This window comes from Ranitomeya variabilis, chromosome 6, assembly GCF_051348905.1.
Source record: "Ranitomeya variabilis isolate aRanVar5 chromosome 6, aRanVar5.hap1, whole genome shotgun sequence".
Taxonomy (NCBI): Eukaryota; Metazoa; Chordata; class Amphibia; order Anura; family Dendrobatidae; genus Ranitomeya; species Ranitomeya variabilis.
Window position 1 is genome coordinate 480,268,095 of NC_135237.1, and position 18,796 is coordinate 480,286,890.

The 18,796-nt window shown below is 48.3% G+C and overlaps 1 long non-coding RNA gene across 1 annotated transcript in view; it reads left to right on the forward strand.

Moving 5' to 3' along the window:
• Window positions 1–17,766, forward strand: part of LOC143781317 (uncharacterized) — a 52,050-nt gene extending 34,284 nt beyond the window's left edge. The window contains exon 3 of the long non-coding RNA XR_013216655.1: window positions 17,632–17,766. This is a non-coding gene — a long non-coding RNA (uncharacterized LOC143781317). The remainder of the gene's footprint in view (window positions 1–17,631) is intronic.
• The last annotated feature ends 1,030 nt before the right edge of the window (window positions 17,767–18,796 follow it).

Consider the following 18,796-nt stretch of genomic DNA (forward strand, 5'->3'; position numbering starts at 1 on the left):
TGAGAGCACAGCAGTGACGTCACCGCTGCGCTCTGCTCTCGCTGTACGGCCGGATCTCAGTCAGAGCAGGAAGCAGACGGCAAGGGACCTGGACACCGAAAGGCGAGTATGTACTGTTTGTTTTTTTTTGGTAACCAGGGTAAACATCGGGTTACTAAGCGCGGCCCTGCGCTTAGTAACCCGATGTTTACCCTGGTTACCCGGGTGCTGCAGGGGGACTTCGGCATCGTTGAAGACAGTTTCAACGATGCCGAAGTCGTTCCCCTGATCGTTGGTCGCTGGAGAGAGCTGTCTGTGTGACAGCTCCCCAGCGACCACACAGCGACTTACCAACGATCACGGCCAGGTCGTATCGCTGGTCGTGATCGTTGGTAAATCGCTTAGTGAGACGGGGCCTTTAGACAGGCATCTAGTCAGGGATTATTGCCTTCTCAATTCTAAGCCTTGCAGCTGTTTTTTTACAAGCACTCATAGACCTTTTTTTATGGTGATCTGTACTCAGAAATTCATCAAAGCAGGTAAAATTAACTGATTTAATATATCCATTCAAAGTTTATCTGTAGCATCTGTATACAAGCATACATAAAGCGATTTTATGCTACTGAAGCTGGAATTACCACTTCTGAACTCTCCAGTGTTTTGTTTCCAACAATTTCTGGGTGCTTCTTGAAGTATGTTTGGGGTCATTGTCCTGCTGGACCCAAGACCTAGGATGCAAACCCAGCTTTCTGACCCTGGGCACTACATTTTGACCCAAAGTCCTGTAGGAATCTTCATATTTCATGATGTCTTGCACACTGTCAGCACAAAAGCTCTAACCCTGGCACACTCCAAAAACATGAAGACAGAATTGTTGCTTTCAAGGTTTTTTTAATGTATCTTGTGCAAAAGAAAGTGGTTTCCAAACAATGTTTTGGCTCCCACCCTGTGTCCTTGTTAGTGACCGCCATCAGTGTGGAGGCAGGGAGCCTTACTGTTGTATTGTCTTACTGTTTTACCCCTGAGCACCTAACATTGGTCGAGCCTGATCCTATTAGCTTTTCTGCACACAGTCAAGGCACCCTGGGCCAGAGACAGCATAACAATCACAAAATATATTTGAACCTCCACCATATTTGACTGTAACTACCGTGTTCTTTTATTTGTAGGCTTCATTCCATTTACAGTAAACAATAGAATGATGTGCTTTGCAAAAAAACTCTATCTTGGTCTTATCTGTCCACAAGATGCCTGGTGGCACTCTAAAAATAGTGGGGCTGCCTGCTAGCCCTCTATAAATTATGAGGGCAGCCTGCTGATCCTCCAAGTTTCAAACTTTACAGTAGTAATACAAAAAAGAAAATTTGCCCACCTCGGATGGATAAATTATGTTGCAGTAGCAATATACGGCTATGCAAAGCTTAACCGTCTGATGGCCCTCCAAAAATGCTTAGTGAGGGCCGCCTGATGACCCTCTGACAATAGTGAGGGCCACTTGCTGGACCTGAAAAAAAAATTGTGACTTTCAGAGTCGCTCCTTCATAAGTTAAACATGATGTGTCTGATCATGTCTCAAACACCACATGGCCAGATCAGGTATTAAAATGCTAAAATTACATTTCCTGTTGAATGATTTCTCACCATTAAAAGCAATGCAAATATATTTAAAAGAAAAGCAAAAACACTGCGTGTGATCATAGTCTAAGGTGTGCAGGAGAATTTTTTTCTCTTATTTATATTGCCTTATATAATCATTATATTTATTGTATCCATTCTTCCTGCTACCCGTGAAATGTTCCCCGTACCATTGACTGCAACACAACCCCAAAGCATGATTGATCCACCCCTACTGTGGCCAAAGTGTTCTATTTTAACCTCATCGGTCCACAGGACTTGTTTACAAAATGCATCATGCTTGTTTAGATGTTCTTTTGCATATGCTGAATTTTATGGTGAGGACGCAGGAGAGGTTTTCTTCTGATGACTCTTCCGTGAAGATCTCACAACAGTAGAACAATGTACCACAACTCCAGAGTCTGCTAAATTTTTCTGAAGGTCTTTTGCAGTCAAGGGGGGTTCTTATTTGCCTGTATAGCAATCCTACAAACAGCTCTCACTGAAATTTTGCCAACAGGCTAGTTAAGGCCTGAAACCTTGTTCAAAGTTATCTGAGCACACAAATCTCCAAGGGTGCCCAAACTTTTGCCTCTGCCCACTTTTTTTTTTTAATTTTTAAAATGTAAACAAATTACAGTATAGAGCTCTGTCAAAAATTAAGAGACCACCACATCAAAACCCTGTCATGGACAGCCTGTGATGATTCGTAGATAAAAACGAAAAAGTGAACCCTCTGGACCACGATGATGAACCCCTCACGGGCGAGCTGACCAAGTGGCCGCCCCTATACAGGGAGAGTTAGGGGCAGGCCCGTGAAGGACTATCGCCACGGAAGCTGGAGGATCAGGACGGAAAAAGGGGAAGATACCAGACTGGCGATGGCAGCGGGAACAAGGGATAGGTGGGAACTGCAGAGACACAGAACTGGCGGGTATGACTGAGACAAAGGCCTGGCGGGAATACTTGCAGCCACACAGGGACCGACGGGAACAAGGCAGAGACTCAGGGACTGACGGGAGCAAGGCAGGGACACAGGAGCAGGCAAAGTAGGAACCAGGAACTGATGGCAACACGGCAGGGACACAGGAGACAGGCAAGGCACTGTAAAGAAAAGAAGAGACCCAAGGTCAGAAGGCGAAGAACACACAGGGACCACGGGCGGCCAGAAGCACTTGATAGCACAAATGAACATCAGGCACAGAGGAAGTGGTTTACATACCAGCGTGGAGACCACTTCCGGGTTACATTCCTCCAAGATGATGGAGAGGATGGAAAAGAGCGCCGGCAGGGGAATTAGAGGTGCGCACGCGCAGAGCTGAACGCAGTGTGAGCGTGCACCCGACGAGCAGCAGAAGCCGGGAGCGAGCGCTGGAGTGAAGATGCTGCAGCAGAGGAGCCGCGCCGGGACGCCGAGGACCGGTAAGTATGACAGGGCACGGGGAGCGGCAGTGGCATGACAACACCCCCGTCTTTACGCCCCTTTTTTAAGACTGGAAAGAAACCTGGACAAAATACGAGGAGCTTGAATGTGCTCTCGGGGTTCCCAGGACCTCTCCTCAGGACCAAAACCCTTCCAGTCAACCAAAAACAAAGTTCTCCCTCTAAGTTTTTTCATGGCTAAAATGTCCTTCATCTCAAAGACATCATCCGCGGAAATAGGCGAAGGAGAACAAAGAGTAGAAGCATGAAACTGATTGAAAACTACCGGCTTAAGGAGAGACACATGAAAAGAATTAGGAATATGAAGAGGAAGAAGCAGGTAACTTAAGTTTGTAAGAAACATCATTATTGCGAGTCAAAACCTCGAATGGACCGATAAAGCGAGGACCCAGCTTATGTGAAGGGATTTTAACACTGATAAATTTGGAAGAAACCCAGACCTTGTCTCCAGGATGGAATATGGGAGAATCGAGATGCCATTTATCCGCATGTCTCTTCATCCTAAATTGAGCCAATTCGAGAGCGGACTTAGTCTCCTGCCAGACCCTGGAGAACTCTCTAGACAGAAGATCAGCAGCTGGTACAGTAGAGACAGGAGGAACCGGTAGAGAAAGACCAGGATGTTGACCATAGACGATGAAAAATCGAGACTTGTTGGTAGCTTCGCTGGGATGGTTATTGTAGGAAAACTCAGCCCACGGTAGTAAGTCTGACCAATCATTCTGATGGGCATTGGAGAAATGATGGAGATAGGACACCAAAGTCTGATTAGTACGTTCCACTTGGCCGTTGGACTGTGGATGGTAGGCCGAAGAAAAGTCAAGCGAGATGTTCATTGACTTACAGAGAGATCTCCAGAATCGGGCGGTGAACTGGACACCTCGGTCATAAACAATATGTAAGGGAAGACCATGAAGACGAAAAATATGGTGAACAAAAATCTTTGCCAATTCGGGAGCTGAAGGTAAACCTGGAAGAGCAATGAAATGTGCCATCTTGGAGAAACGGTCCATAACCATGAAGATGACGGTGCAACCTGAAGAACGAGGCAGGTCAGTGATGAAATCCATTGATAAATGTTGCCACGGAGTAGAAGGCACCGGTAAAGGATGTAGAAGCCCAGAAGATAGTTGCCTGGGAATCTTATTCTTGGCACAGGAAGGACAAGAGGCGACAAAACTTTGGACATCCCTGGACAACGTTGACCACCAGTAATAGCGAGAGATCAAATGGAAGGTCTTTTTGAAACCAACATGTCCAGCCAGTTTGGAGGCATGACCCCAAAGTAAGATGCGTTTTCTGTTCCCCTCAGCAACAAAGGTCTTACCCGGAGGAAAAGAGGTGAGAGAGACTGGAGGCACCGTGATGACTCTGGCAGGATCAATGATGTGCACAGGCTCCTCCTCTATATCCACCACCTGGAATGACCTAGACAGAGCGTTGGCTCTGGAGTTCTTATCTCCAGGCAGGAAGCGAAGTTCATACTCGAACCTGGTGGAAAACAAGGCCCACCTGGCCTGCCGAGGATTAAGTCTATGCGCAGAATGAATATACGACAGATTCTTGTGATCCGTGTAGATTACAAATCGATGCAAGGCCCCCTCTAAGAGATACCGCCACTCTTCTAATGCCAATCTGATAGCCAAAAGTTCCTTATCTCCGATGGAATAATTATTTTCAGAGGAAGAGAAGATCTTGGAAAAAGACCCACAGGGCACAAGACGACCAGAAGAGGATTTCTGAGAGAGTACAGCTCCGGCTCCAATAGCAGAAGCATCCACTTCAAGGAAGAAAGGTTTATTGGCCACAGGACGGTGAAGTACAGAGGCGGAGGCAAAGGCTTGCTTGAGGGATCGGAAAGCCTCTTCGGCCTCTGCCGGCCACTGATGAGGGTTGGCACCCTTCCGAATCATGGAGGAGATAGGAGCCGATAGAGAAGAAAAGTGAGGGATAAACTGCCGATAGTAGTTAGCGAATCCAAGAAATCGCTGAATTGCTTTAACTCCAAGTGGAAGAGGCCAGCTGAGCACGGCAGAAACCTTTTCCAGATCCATACGCAAACCAGCATTGGAAATGATGAAACCCAAGAAAGGTAGAGACGACTGTTCGAAAACACATTTTTCAAGTTTTGCGTACAACCGGTTTTCTCTCAAACGCAGAAGTACTTGCCGTACGTCTCTTCTGTGAGAAGACAGATCTGGTGAAAACACAAGAATATCATCCAGGTACACCACTACACAGGTGTAAAGTAAATCCCGAAAAACATCATTTACAAACTCCTGGAAGACTGCAGGTGCATTGCATAACCCAAAGGGCATAACCAAGTATTCATAATGGCCATCTCTGGTGTTAAGCGCAGTCTTCCACTCGTCTACAGAACGGATAGGGACCAAATTATAGGCTCCTCTGAGATCCAATTTGGTGAAGATTTGTGCTCCACGCAGACGATCAAAGAGTTCCAGAATGAGAGGAAGTGGGTACTTGTTTTTAATGGTGATAGTATTGAGGCCCCGGTAGTCAATACATGGACGAAGAGAACCATCCTTCTTCTTAACAACGAAAAAAACAGCTCCTGCAGGTGAGGAAGACTTTCAAATAAAGCCTCTGGCCAGATTCTCTTGGACATATTCGGTCATAGGGTAAATATTACCTCTAGGAGGAGTAGAACCAGGAACTAGGTCTATGGGACAGTCATAGGAGCGGTGCGGCGGCAAGATCTCCGCCTCCTTCTTGTTAAATACGTCCAAAAAAGCGCAATAGGCTGGAGGAATGCCCACAGATTCCGGAGCAGGCCGAGAGGAACTTGCAGGCTTGACAGTGAGCAGGCATCTATTCAGACAAGACTGTCCCCAACGTAATACATCTTCAGTACGCCAGTCCAGAGTGGGTTCATGATTTCTTAACTTAACCACAGGGAAGCCCCAAAAGGAAAGAATGAGACAGAGAAGGCAAAACATAAAAAGCCAATTTCTCACGATGTAGGGCTCCAATCTGAAGTTCAATCTCCTCCGTAACCAAGTTGACGGTCTCCCACAAAGGCTGAACATCGACAGAAGCTATTTGTCTAGGAGTCTCCAAGGGTCTAACAGGAATCCCAAGCCTGTTAACAACCTCGAGTTGAACAAAGTTCCCAGCCGCTCCCGAATCAACATAGGCCTCCAGAGAAAAGCGACTGGAACCCAAATGCAGAATAACAGACAAAATCAGAGGTGGAGAGGAATCATAACTACCTAGGAAAGCCTCTCTTACCTGTCCTAGGTGGAGGCGTTTCCCAGCTTCTGAGGACAGGTCCGTAAGAGATGAGAGGCACTGCCGCAATAAAAGCAAAGGCCCTGTGCGAATCTTTCCTTGCGGCGTTGCTCGGAGGACTTAAGGCGATCGACCTGCATGGGTTCAGGAGAAGATGCAGAGAAAACTGGTGCTGCTTGGGAAGAAGAAGCTCCTTGAGAAGCAGTGGACAGGTGAAGAGGTCTCCTATCTCTGACAACCTCGCGAGAGCGCTCCTGAAAGCGCAAATCGATGCGTATAGCCAAGGAGATAAGGTCATCCAAAGAGGCCGGAGTATCCCGTCCTGCCAGCTCATCCTTAATCTGGGAAGACAAACCACGCCAGAACGCACCCACCAAAGCCTCATTGTTCCACCCTAAATCTGAGGACAGAGTCCAGAAACGGATGGCATACTCTGCTACAGAGAGAGTACCCTGGTGAAGGTTGAAGAGGGACTCAGTGGTAGAGGCCAGACGACCAGGTTCATCAAATACTTTGTAGAAGGTGTCTAGGAACGGATTGAGTTGGGAGACCAAAGCCGCGGCATAATTTAGGATCCCCGCCACACCGAGGAGGCCTGGCAAGTCGGGGCGAGGGTTGTTGCGCGGGTGCCAGGGTAGGAGCAGAGGCAACATTTTGGAGGGAGAGAAGTCGATCATTTACAGAGGCCATAAAATTCAAAATATGGGACTGAGTGTCCCGTTGTTGGCCAAGCTCCTGCTGAAGAGCAGCCAACTGCGAGGTAATACCAGGATCAGAAGACTGTAAGGCCGCTAAACGGGATTCCATATTTTTAAGAAACGACATGATCCTAGTCTGGTTTTCCCGTAAAAAAAGTAACTATTTTTGAGTGGCGGAGACACCAGCAGGGTCCATGGCCTGATGTTACTGTGACGATTCGTAGATAAAAACAAAAATGTGAACCCTCTGGACCGCGACGACGAATCCCTCATGGGCGAGCTGACCAGGTGGACCGCCCCTATACAGGGAGAGTTAGGGGCAAGCCCGTGAAGGACTATCGCCACAAAAGCTGGAGGATCAGGACGGAAAAAGGGGAAGATACCAGACTGGAGATGGCGGCGGGAACACGGGATAGGTGGGAACTGCAGAGACACAGAACTGGCGGGTATGACTGAGACAAAGGCCTGGCGGGAATATTTGCAGCCACACAGGGACCGACGGGAACAACACAGAGACTCAGGGACTGACGGGAGCAAGGCAGGGACACAGGAGCAGGCAAAGTAGGAACCAGGAACTGATGGCAACACGGCAGGGACACAGGAGACAGGCAAGGCACTGTAAAGAAAAGAAGAGACTCAAGGTCAGAGGGCGAAGAACACACAGGGAATACGGGCGGCCAGAAGCACTTGATAGCACAAATGAACATCAGGCACAGAGGGGCGGCAGGAAGTGGTTTACATACCAGCGTGGAGACCACTTCCGGGTTACAGTCCTCCAAGATGATGGAGAGGACGGAAAAGAGCGCCGGCAGGGGAATTAGAGGTGCGCACGCGCAGAGCTGAACGCAGCGTGCGCACGCACCCGACGAGCAGCAGAAGCCGGGAGCGAGTGCTGGAGTGAAGACGCTGCAGCAGAGGAGCCGCGCCGGGACGCTGAGGACAGGTAAGTATGACAGGGCGCGGGGAGCGGCAGCGGCATGACACAGCCCAATCTCCAGACCTGAACCCCAATGAAAACCTCTGGAATGTAAGGAGGAGGATGATGGAAAGTTACAAGCCATCAAACAAAGAAGACCTGCTTACATTTTTGCACCAGGAGCAGTGTGAAAGACTGGTGGAAAGCATGCCAAGACGCATGAACGCTGTGATTAAAAATCATGGTTATTCCACAAAATATTGATTTCTGAACTCTTCCTGAGTTAAAACATTACATTAGTATTATTGCTTCTAAATGATTATGAACTTGCTTTCTTTGCATTTTTTGAGGTCTGAAAGCACTGTGTTTTTTTTTGTAATTTTGACCATTTCTACTTTTCAGGAAAAAAAACAAAATTTATTGCTTGGAAATTTTGAGACATGTTGTCAGTAGTTTGTAGAATAAAAGAAAAAATTACATTTTACTGAAAAATACTGTATACCTATAAAGAGAAAAATCAGACAAACTGAACATTTTGCAGTGGTCTTTTAATTTTTGCCAGAGCTGTATATACCATATATACTCGAATATAAGCCGACCCGAGTATAAGCCGAGGCACCTAATTTTGCCACAGAAAACTGGGTTATTGACTCGAGTATAAGCATGCATTGTCCCCTCAGCCCTGTACTGCTATGCGTGGCTCCCCCCGGCCTGTCGTTTTATGTATGGCTCCCCCTGGCCTGTCGTATGCATGGCTCCCCCGGTCCCGTAGTTATATGTATGCCATATGCTGGTGCGGTTGACCTAATGCAGGACAATGCCAGACCTCATGTGGCTGGAGTGTGTCAGCAGTTCCTGCAAGATGAAGGCATTGAAGCTATGGACGGCCCGCCCGTTCCCCAGACCTGAATCCAATTGAGCACATCTGGGATATCATGTCTTTCACCATCCACCAACGTCACGTTGCCCCACAGACTGTCCAGGAGTTGGTGGATGCTTTAGTCCATGTCTGGGAGGAGATCCCTCAGGAGACCTTCCGCTACCTCATCAGGAGCATGCCCAGGCATTGTAGGGAGGTCATACAAGCCAGGGCCGGATTTAAGAGGTGGGTGGCCCGGGGCCCATTTTGGAGGGAGGCCCATTTTTCAAGGTGCTGCAATATGTAATGCAAAAACACAAAATGAAATGAACGCAAGTTTATTTACAAAAATCATTTACGTAGAGTAATTTAAGTAAAATCATTCAATTTTTACAATCAGGGCACTTTCCTTGATTTGTGTGCTGCAAAATCACTAATGGAGTCACTAAAGTCCAATTCACGCAGTATATCTGACCTTGTCAGCCTTTGAAGTCCTGAAAGGGCGTTAAAGATTAAAATATGTACATATGCATGTATGTATATTGTAGAAATTTGGGCTGTCTATATCAAAGACTGCTGCTGGGCTTTATATGTCAGAGGCTTCTGCTGGACTGAATATGTATGAGATTCTTCTGCTGGGCTGTATATATATGAGGGGCTTCTGTTGGGCTGTATATATATGAGGGGCTTCTGCTGTGCTGTATATGTATGAGAGGCATCTGCTGGGCTGAATATGTATGAGAGGCTTCTGCTGGGCTGAATATGTATGAGAGGCTTCTGCTGGGCTGAATATGTATGAGGGGCTTCTGCTGGGCTGTATATATATGAGGGGCTTCTGCTGAGCTATATATATATATGAGGGGCTTCTGCTGTGCTGTATCTATATATATGAGGGGCGTCTGCTGGGCTGTATATATATGAGGGGCTTCTGCTGGGCTGTATATATATATATATATATGAGGGGCTGCTGCCGGGCTGTATATATCAGAGGCTGCTTACCTGTATATATTAGAGGCTGTTGCTGTGCTGGCTGTATATGTATGAGAGGCTTCCGCTGGGCTGTATATGTATGAGAGGCTTCTGCTGGGCTGTATATATATGAGAGGCTTCTGCTGGGCTGTATATGTATGAGAGGCTTCTGCTGGGCTGTATATATATGAGAGGCTTCTGCTGGGCTGTATATGTATGAGAGGCTTCTTCTGGGCTGTATATGTAGCGCCCCCACTGCCGCAGGGCCGAGGGGTACCCGGTACCGGGCCTCTGAGTCTCTGCTCTGGGGTTGTCACGGTGGCTAGGCCCGGTCCGTGACCCTGCTGAGGGGCGCACAGTAAATGATAGATGTGGATGGTGGTGGTCGTGCGGTGCAGTAAATAACGAGGACACCAGGTTGCAGTCTCTTTACCTCTTTACTGAAGGTCTCTGGGTCCTCAGTCCGGAATACGGTTCACCAGGCTGCGCAAGTCCGGTCGGTCCGATGGCACCTCCAGAGTTCCCTTTACAGGTGGAAATCTGTGCCTTCCTGCTTGCGCTATGTGTTGTGGTCCTCCCCTGCTGTGCTTACGGGATAGTCCCCACAACTGTTGTGTCTGTTTCTCGTGTTCCCTCACAACAACTCGATTAGATGATGTTCTGCTAATCCTCCGTCCCTCCCGGTGTTATGGTTGGGACGCACCCGTATGACGGGTAGGCTCGGAGCTCTTCCGGGACCCTAGAGTCGCCCCTCTCCACAGGTTGCCCCCCAAGTCTGCATAGGTGATTTAGGTGAGACAGCCCGCCTATGACTGACTGTCCTGCCGTTGGTTTGAAGTATTGCCTGAAGCTGAATATAGTAATACTCCCTCGGCGTTCCGGCCGCCAGTTGTGCGCCTCAGTAGGATGTTGCCTCGGTCTTACAGCACGACCCCTACTGGTATTCTCCTTCTTGCTTTGATCTCGTTTCTCACTCAGCACAATATATCTCGCTTCTGATCCTTTCTTAGGGCACCGCCGCTATGCTGAGCAGGCACGGTCCCGTGATGTTCTTTCTTGTTGCCAGGCCTCTGTCAGGGTCCCAAACCTGACAGGGACCCTACCGAATCTTCCCCTGCAACACCCTCTGCCACAAGGTGTTGCCTGGTTCCAACCCAGTCAGCTTTCTAACTAACTTCCTGCCTGACCCCCAGTTTACCCACACGGTGAGGAGTGGCCTAATAAATAGCACCCTTAGCTCCCCCTGGAGGTCCGGCTGTGAAATGTATTGGTGTATGTGATACCTGGTCAGATGAACTCCTTCAGTGCCATCAGACGTACCATAGCCCCCCTTAGCGGCGGAGCCACAGTACTGCAACGACCAGGACTCTGGGGCGCTGCACTCCCCCCCGGTTAAATCCAGTACTCCGGGACTGGGAAGAAAACAACAATACATGTCAGCAAAAGACATACAATTTTTGTGAGTGCAATAACAATAAGCATATTTGAACAGAGCTTCCCTTTATGGGAGGTGAGGACACTTGAACGTTACAAACATGGTTAAATACTTTTAAATAACTTTTCTTACCCAACCGGGTATTCTACTAAGTGCAAAATTTTTAAACATTAATTCAACATTGCCTTTAAGGATGTACACTCTAAATCCACTAAAGACCTTCTTATAACACATTTTAAGGCTTGAGCAACTGTGCTACATTCTCCTACTTTACGTCTGCAGGACCGCCTGTCCTAACGGCTCCAGACCTACTGCCTCTCCTTTCTATTACAGGACCGCTCCTTTCCGCCCGAGCCTACTGTCCTTCCACTACTATACACAGTATAGAACATGTTTTTCTTGCAGTTTGAGATCACTGAGCCATCTCTATATGGCTCCTAAGAGGACTCACCACTAACCCCTACGGGTTCACTTCCTGTCCTCATCCTTCCATTAACATTATTGAACATTTCTTACAATTAACTAATTGGTTACATTTAACTTTCACATATCAACATTATTACTTCTTCTTTCAAAGCAGCATAATTCCTTAAGTGCTATCGATGAACATCCCCTTTAAGAGGGGACCAAGTCTCTATGAGGTAGTGCAACTTCTCAAGCTGCAAATCCGTATGCAGCTAGGACTCCAGTACAAGTTCCAAGAATCGTATCTTCGCAAAGAGTCCGCCTTTTATATAAAACCAGTAGAGAGCACCTTTAAGAAGGTGCAAACTATATACAAGAAGATTGTATCATGCACTGTCCATGATTCCAGCAGTTTCTTAATAACGGAGCAAAAGGTAGAAAAACAAACAAAAAGCAATAGGGATCCCGGGTCAACAAAGGGATCCCTTTAAGAGTTAACCCTGGACGGGTTTTAGCAATATCATAGCAGCAAAAACAAACAGTTTGAAGAACTATTTACATATTATGCAGAGTTTTAAGATCTTACTCTTGTGGTGCAGAAGGTGGTTTTTGATCCCCGGCCGATGCAGCACCTGTGCTGGTAGTTGATCTCTCAGATGCCATCAGATCAGCCGGTGTCTGGATTTGAAGGCTAATCCTGCTTGCAAGTTCAGTAGCCGCTACAAGGCGTACGGTGGTGATAGTAACAAGATCTGGCAAATCTGGATCAGTCATGATCGGGGCAACAGGTGGCGCTCTCTCAGGCTCACACCGTCGAACGTTCCGGGCGCACCATCCTTGTGCATTCCGATGGCGGGTGTAGGTCACCTGATCCCCCCTTTGCAATGGGTCACCATCTCGACTGCAGCAGGGAGTTTTTACGTTGTAACTAGTAACAAAGACGTCAGTTGGTAGCCCCGGTTCCTGTATGGAGCCCCATCCCCTCTTCGGGTGGTAGGCCAGCACAGTTCCCCGCTTTACCACGTCTTTCCTGCCGTGCGCAGACTTTCTACGTTGTGTATCATGTTGTTCGGTCTCGTCTCGATCTTTCCAGTGTTGGATTAGGCATTGCTTATACTGTTCCCAGGTAAGTACCGCAAGGGTGAGGCTCTCCCCCGGAGCTCCATACGGCTCGTTCCAGGGGGTGTCCCACCGGAGGATCACCCCATCCGGGCCTACATCTATGGGTTCCCCAATCTTGGTCGGTAGTGGAGGTAACAGCTTCCCCATCGCGTCGGGGGTGAGGACTACCCGTTCCACTGAGAGGAAACGGTTATTGTTGCTGGGGTGTGGAGCGGTCACAGGAGCGGGATCGGTCAGGGGAGCCGGATCGGTCGGGAGAGCAGAATCGGCCGGGGGAGTAGGGGTGCCGTCCATACCTGCGCCTGATGTGATTCCACCGATGTCGATCTGTCCCGTTGACGAGGACACTGGAATCGGCTGCAGCCCGGACCGCGGCTCTTCCGGAGTGGCCTCTTGATGTGGCTCCGCCCTCCACGGTTCCGTGGCTGGGATAGGTAGGCTCGGCTCCTCCACTGGCGGCTCCAAAGAATTCAGGTCCCTCACCGGCGGTGGACGTGAGTCCGTCTCGGATGGGTGAGGGCAAGCCGGGATCACCTCGCCGTTGCTCGGGCACTTGCCGCTCATCGTCGCTGTCTGGCATTCGGCGGCAATGCATGCACCTGGCTCCGCCATTTCTCCGAGGTCGGGTTCCTTCTTCACCTCGTTCCCGCCGTTGCAAATCAGGGGGCGGGTCTCCTCTGCTGCTGGGTAGATCGTCCTCTCGCAGCAGGAGTTGGAGGGGGCGGTCGCTACTTCTAGCGCTGCTTTGGTAGTCTCCTCCCATGGCACGCCCTTCTTCTTCCTCTGCGCTCCTTGTGACGCTGCAATGGCGGCTACTTTTGGCGGGAACTTTTGGCGGTAAATGGCAACACACAATCTTTGCAATAAAGTACAATCCAAGCACAGTAAATCACAGTTCCAAGGCACACATGACCTGATTCTTCAGGTTTAAGTAGATCCTGTTCGTGACGCCAAATTGTAGCGCCCCCACTGCCGCAGGGCCGAGGGGTACCCGGTACCGGGCCTCTGAGTCTCTGCTCTGGGGTTGTCACGGTGGCTAGGCCCGGTCCGTGACCCTGCTGAGGGGCGCACAGTAAATGATAGATGTGGATGGTGGTGGTGGTGCGGTGCAGTAAATAACGAGGACACCAGGTTGCGGTCTCTTTACCTCTTTACTGAAGGTCTCTGGGTCCTCAGTCCGGAATACGGTTCACCAGGCTGCGCAAGTCCGGTCGGTCCGATGGCACCTCCAGAGTTCCCTTTACAGGTGGAAATCTGTGCCTTCCTGCTTGCGCTATGTGTTGTGGTCCTCCCCTGCTGTGCTTACGGGATAGTCCCCACAACTGTTGTGTCTGTTTCTCGTGTTCCCTCACAACAACTCGATTAGATGATGTTCTGCTAATCCTCCGTCCCTCCCGGTGTTATGGTTGGACCGCACCCGTATGACGGGTAGGCTCGGAGCTCTTCCGGGACCCTAGAGTCGCCCCTCTCCACAGGTTGCCCCCCAAGTCTGCATAGGTGATTTAGGTGAGACAGCCCGCCTATGACTGACTGTCCTGCCGTTGGTTTGAAGTATTGCCTGAAGCTGAATATAGTAATACTCCCTCGGCGTTCCGGCCGCCGGTTGTGCGCCTCAGTAGGATGTTGCCTCGGTCTTACAGCACGACTCCTACTGGTATTCTCCTTCTTGCTTTGATCTCGTTTCTCACTCAGCACAATATATCTCGCTTCTGATCCTTTCTTAGGGCACCGCCGCTATGCTGAGCAGGCACAGTCCCGTGACGTTCTTTCTTGTTGCCAGGCCTCTGTCAGGGTCCCAAACCTGACAGGGACCCTACCGAATCTTCCCCTGCAACACCCTCTGCCACAAGGTGTTGCCTGGTTCCAACCCAGTCAGCTTTCTAACTAACTTCCTGCCTGACCCCCAGTTTACCCACACTGTGAGGAGTGGCCTAATAAATAGCACCCTTAGCTCCCCCTGGAGGCCCGGCTGTGAAATGTATTGGTGTATGTGATACCTGGTCAGATGAACTCCTTCAGTGCCATCAGACGTACCATAGCCCCCCTTAGCGGCGGAGCCACAGTACTGCAACGACCAGGACTCTGGGGCGCTGCATATATGTATGAGGCTTCTGCTGGGCTGTATATATATGAGAGTCTTCTGCTGGTTTGTATATGTATGAGAGGCTTCTGCTGGGCTGAATATGTATGAGAGGCTTCTGCTGGGCTGAATACGTATGAGAGGCTTCTGTTGGGCTGTATATATATGAGGGGCTTCTGCTGGGCTGTATATGTATGAGAGGCTTCTGCTGGGCTGTATATATATGAGGGGCTTCTGCTGGGCTCTATATGTCAGAGGCTTCTGCTGGGCTCTATATGTCAGAGGCTTCTGCTGGGCTCTATATGTATGAGAGGCTTCTGCTGGGCTGTATATGTAGTATATGTATGAGAGGTTTCTGCTGGGCTGTGTATATATGAGGGGCTTCTGCTGGGCTGTATATGTATGAGAGGTTTCTGCTGGGCTGTATATATATGAGAGGCTTCTGCTGGGCTGTATATGTATGAGAGGTTTCTGCTTGTCTGTATATATATGAGGGGCTTCTAGTGGGCTGTATATTTATGAGAGGCTTCTGCTAGGCTGTATATGTATGAGAGGCTTCTGCTGGGCTGTATATATATGAGGAGCTTCTGCTGGGCTGTGTATGAATGAGAGGCTTCTGCTGGGCTGTATATGTATGCGAGGCTTCTGCTGGGTTGTATATATATGAGGGGCTTCTTCTGGGCTGTATATGTATGAGAGGCTTCTGCTGGGCTGTATATGTATGAGAGGCTTCTGCTGGGCTCTATATTCAGTGACTGAAGATCCAGAGTGAAGTCCTGCCGCTGTCCGCGGTGGAGAATCCTCTTCTCGTGCCGACATCGTGGCTCTGCCTCCTTCCTCGAAGGTAGCTGAACAAACTGTCATCTGATCTAATCCGAGGGAGCGATCATATAGCTGAATAGGTAGCGCCTAGAAGTTTCTGTTGGGATCGGAGAAGGCTGCCACATGCCATAAGCTAAGCATTAGGTACAGGGAGGGTACTAAGGAAGTCTGGCTAGGCTAGCTAGGTCAGGTGCCATGTCTCTGCCGCTCTGCGCCAGCCACTGAGATGTGGTCCCTACACTTTCAATAGTTTCTCTTTTGTTAAATGTTCCTTATCAGACCTGAAATAACAAGCACTTTTCACCTATTGTGTCCCCCCATTTCCTTGTAGATTGTAAGCTTCCGAGCAGGGACCTCACCCCTAATGTCACTGTGTAAATTGTCTTAACTTGTATTGAATTTGTCTGTATATGTCCCTGCTTAATTGTAAAGTGCTGCGGAATATGTTGGCGCTATATAAATAAAGATTATTATTATTATCATTAGAAATGTGTCAGGACTCTGAACATTTTTTACCTTTTTTGCATTACTGCCCTTTTCCAACATGGTGTCTTTGGTCTCATGTGCACTTGTCTTCCTGCTATAAAACTCCACCCCAGCCTTCAGTCTGTGCTAGATTATTCTGCCTTGCATCTAGCTCCTGACCTCTGATTATTCCCTGGCTATACACCTGCTCCTGTGAACCTGTGTGGTGATCCTGTTACTCTGCTCTGAGTTCCTGCTGCATACACAAGTTTCCAGTAATCCTCCTTCAGCTGCTGCTCGTGTTTACTTCCATCTGTATTTGCTGAACATGTAAGCTGTTGCTGCTTTGCAATAACCTGAGACTATTAACCAGGCCTCCCTGGTTGAGCTAAGATATGATTTGAACTGCCTTATAAGCATATCTATCTGTGTCTGGACTAAGTCAAGGATTTATTCGTGTTAAGTATCCTCAAGAATAACTGTGCTTCATAGACTTTCTGCTTGATTGCTTGTTTCTCTGAAGTTTCCTAAAGACTGCTAAGCTGCATTTATTATTTGCACCAAGTGTTGTGGACTTGAGTTTCTCTCTGCACCTGTTTGAATCACCGTGTGACAATATAGACTTTACCACTTATAAAACTGTGTCCTGTAGTTGTCTTGTTCCACGCAAGGAGTCTCCTGAGTTATCCCCTATAATTATTACAGGATAATCTAGCCTAAAAAAAAAAAAAAAGGAGACTGCTGGAACAATGACTGCAGAAAGCAGATTAGAGCAGGTGTTTTCCATAATTAGATCACTGCAGAAAGATGTGGAAGGTCTGCAAAAGAAGTTTGGAAGCTTTGAACTCAATCAACAGGTGTTTGGACAAACTTTGCAGGACTTGAGCAACCGCATGGCAGCCCAGGAAAACAAACTTGCTGGCATAGAGTCCGAGTATGGACGGGCTTTTCAGGACATAAGCATGCACATAGCTGCACAAGTGACTTTACCCTCTGGGCAACCGCCACCAGCTAGCCCACCTAAGTTGCCCCCATTCAGATTTAATGGTGATCGCGATAAATTTCGTGGCTTTGTGAATCAATGAATGCTATATTTTGATGTGCATGCTGACCGTTTTCCTACTGATAGATCCAAAGTATTGTGTGTAATAATGCTACTGACCTCACGAGCGCTTGCCTGGGCGAATCCGATGATTGAGTCTCGTGACCCACGGTTAAATGACTTGGATGATTTCTTGGCCGCTATGGCATTAATGTTTGATGACCCTAATCGCCGTGCAACCGCTGAATCTGCTTTGTTGTCTTTACGCCAGGCTAAACATTCTGTTATTGAGTATGCCACTGAATTCAGGAGATTGGCGGTAGATACCAATTGGGACAGTTATGCACAATTGCCTATTTTTAAAAGGGGTCTGTCTAGCATTGTAAAAGATGAACTAGCCCGCTCTGAGTCACCACAAGAGCTAGAGACATTTATACAGCATTGTGTGCGCATAGACATTAGCCTTACTGAGCGTAGGCAGGAGAAATTTGCTGCATATAACCGTGTTTCTAACTTTTCCCTTCCTTCCAAAGAGCCTGCAGGTAAAACCTCTCGGGAGGTGGAGGAGGTGCCCATGCAAATTGATTCTGTTCAGAGGCGCGATATCAATGAGCGCCGGGAGCATCGCCTTCGTGAAAGTCTATGCGGTGAGTCTGACCACTTCTTGATCAATTGTCCTAAGTGTCCTAGACGGCCTAACAAGGTGCTAGCAGCAATAGGGGAGTATGACGACTGTGATGATGAATCTGACATCTCTGAATGTAGCCTGCCTTTAAACGCTGTATTCCATTCACTTTCTATGACTTCACCCCCCAAGGAGCTGAAGGAAATGAACTCTCACTGTTCTCTCCCTATTAAGATCCTGTGTTCAGGACAGTGGATTTCCAGTTCAGCTATGATTGACTCTGGTGCAGGTGGCAATTTCATGGATATCGCATTTGCCAAGGAACATGGTATTATAATTCAGCAAATAGCCTCTCCAATTACCATGGAAACAGTGGATGGGTCACCTGTAATCTCTGGGCCTGTGGATCAGGAGACCGTACCCCTTGAAATTTTGTTGGAGCCTAATCACCAGGAGCAACTTTCTTTCTTGCTAATTTCTTCTCCTCATTTTCCTGTGATTTTAGGCATTCCTTGGTTGCGTTCTCAAAACCCAATTATCAACTGGGAGACCAAGGAGATTATCTTCCCAACAAGGAGCAACTCAGCGTTAACAGAAGCTGTCCCTGAGTCCACGGCTATGGAACCACATGTACAGGTATTTTCTTTACCTCCAGCTTATAAAGAGTTCTCTGACATCTGTGACAAGAAGAATGCAGATCAGCTTCCTCCACACAGGCATTATGACTGTCCCATTGAGCTGCTGCCCGGGGCAGCCATTCCTTTTGGTAACGTATACCCTTTGGCAGCACCTGAGCTTCAAGCCTTAAAAGAGTATATTGATGAAAATCTGGCCAAAGGCTTCATACATCCTTCTTCTTCACCAGCAGGGGCACCTATCTTTTTTGTAAAGAAGAAGGACGGGACCCTGAGACCCTGTGTTGACTATCGAGAACTCAATAAGGTAACCGTACGAAACCGTTACCCTTTGCCTCTGATTCCCGAATTACTGGAAAGAGTCCACCATGCTAAAGTGTTCTCTAAACTGGATCTTCGTGGGGCTTATAATTTGGTGCGTATTCATCCAGGGGATGA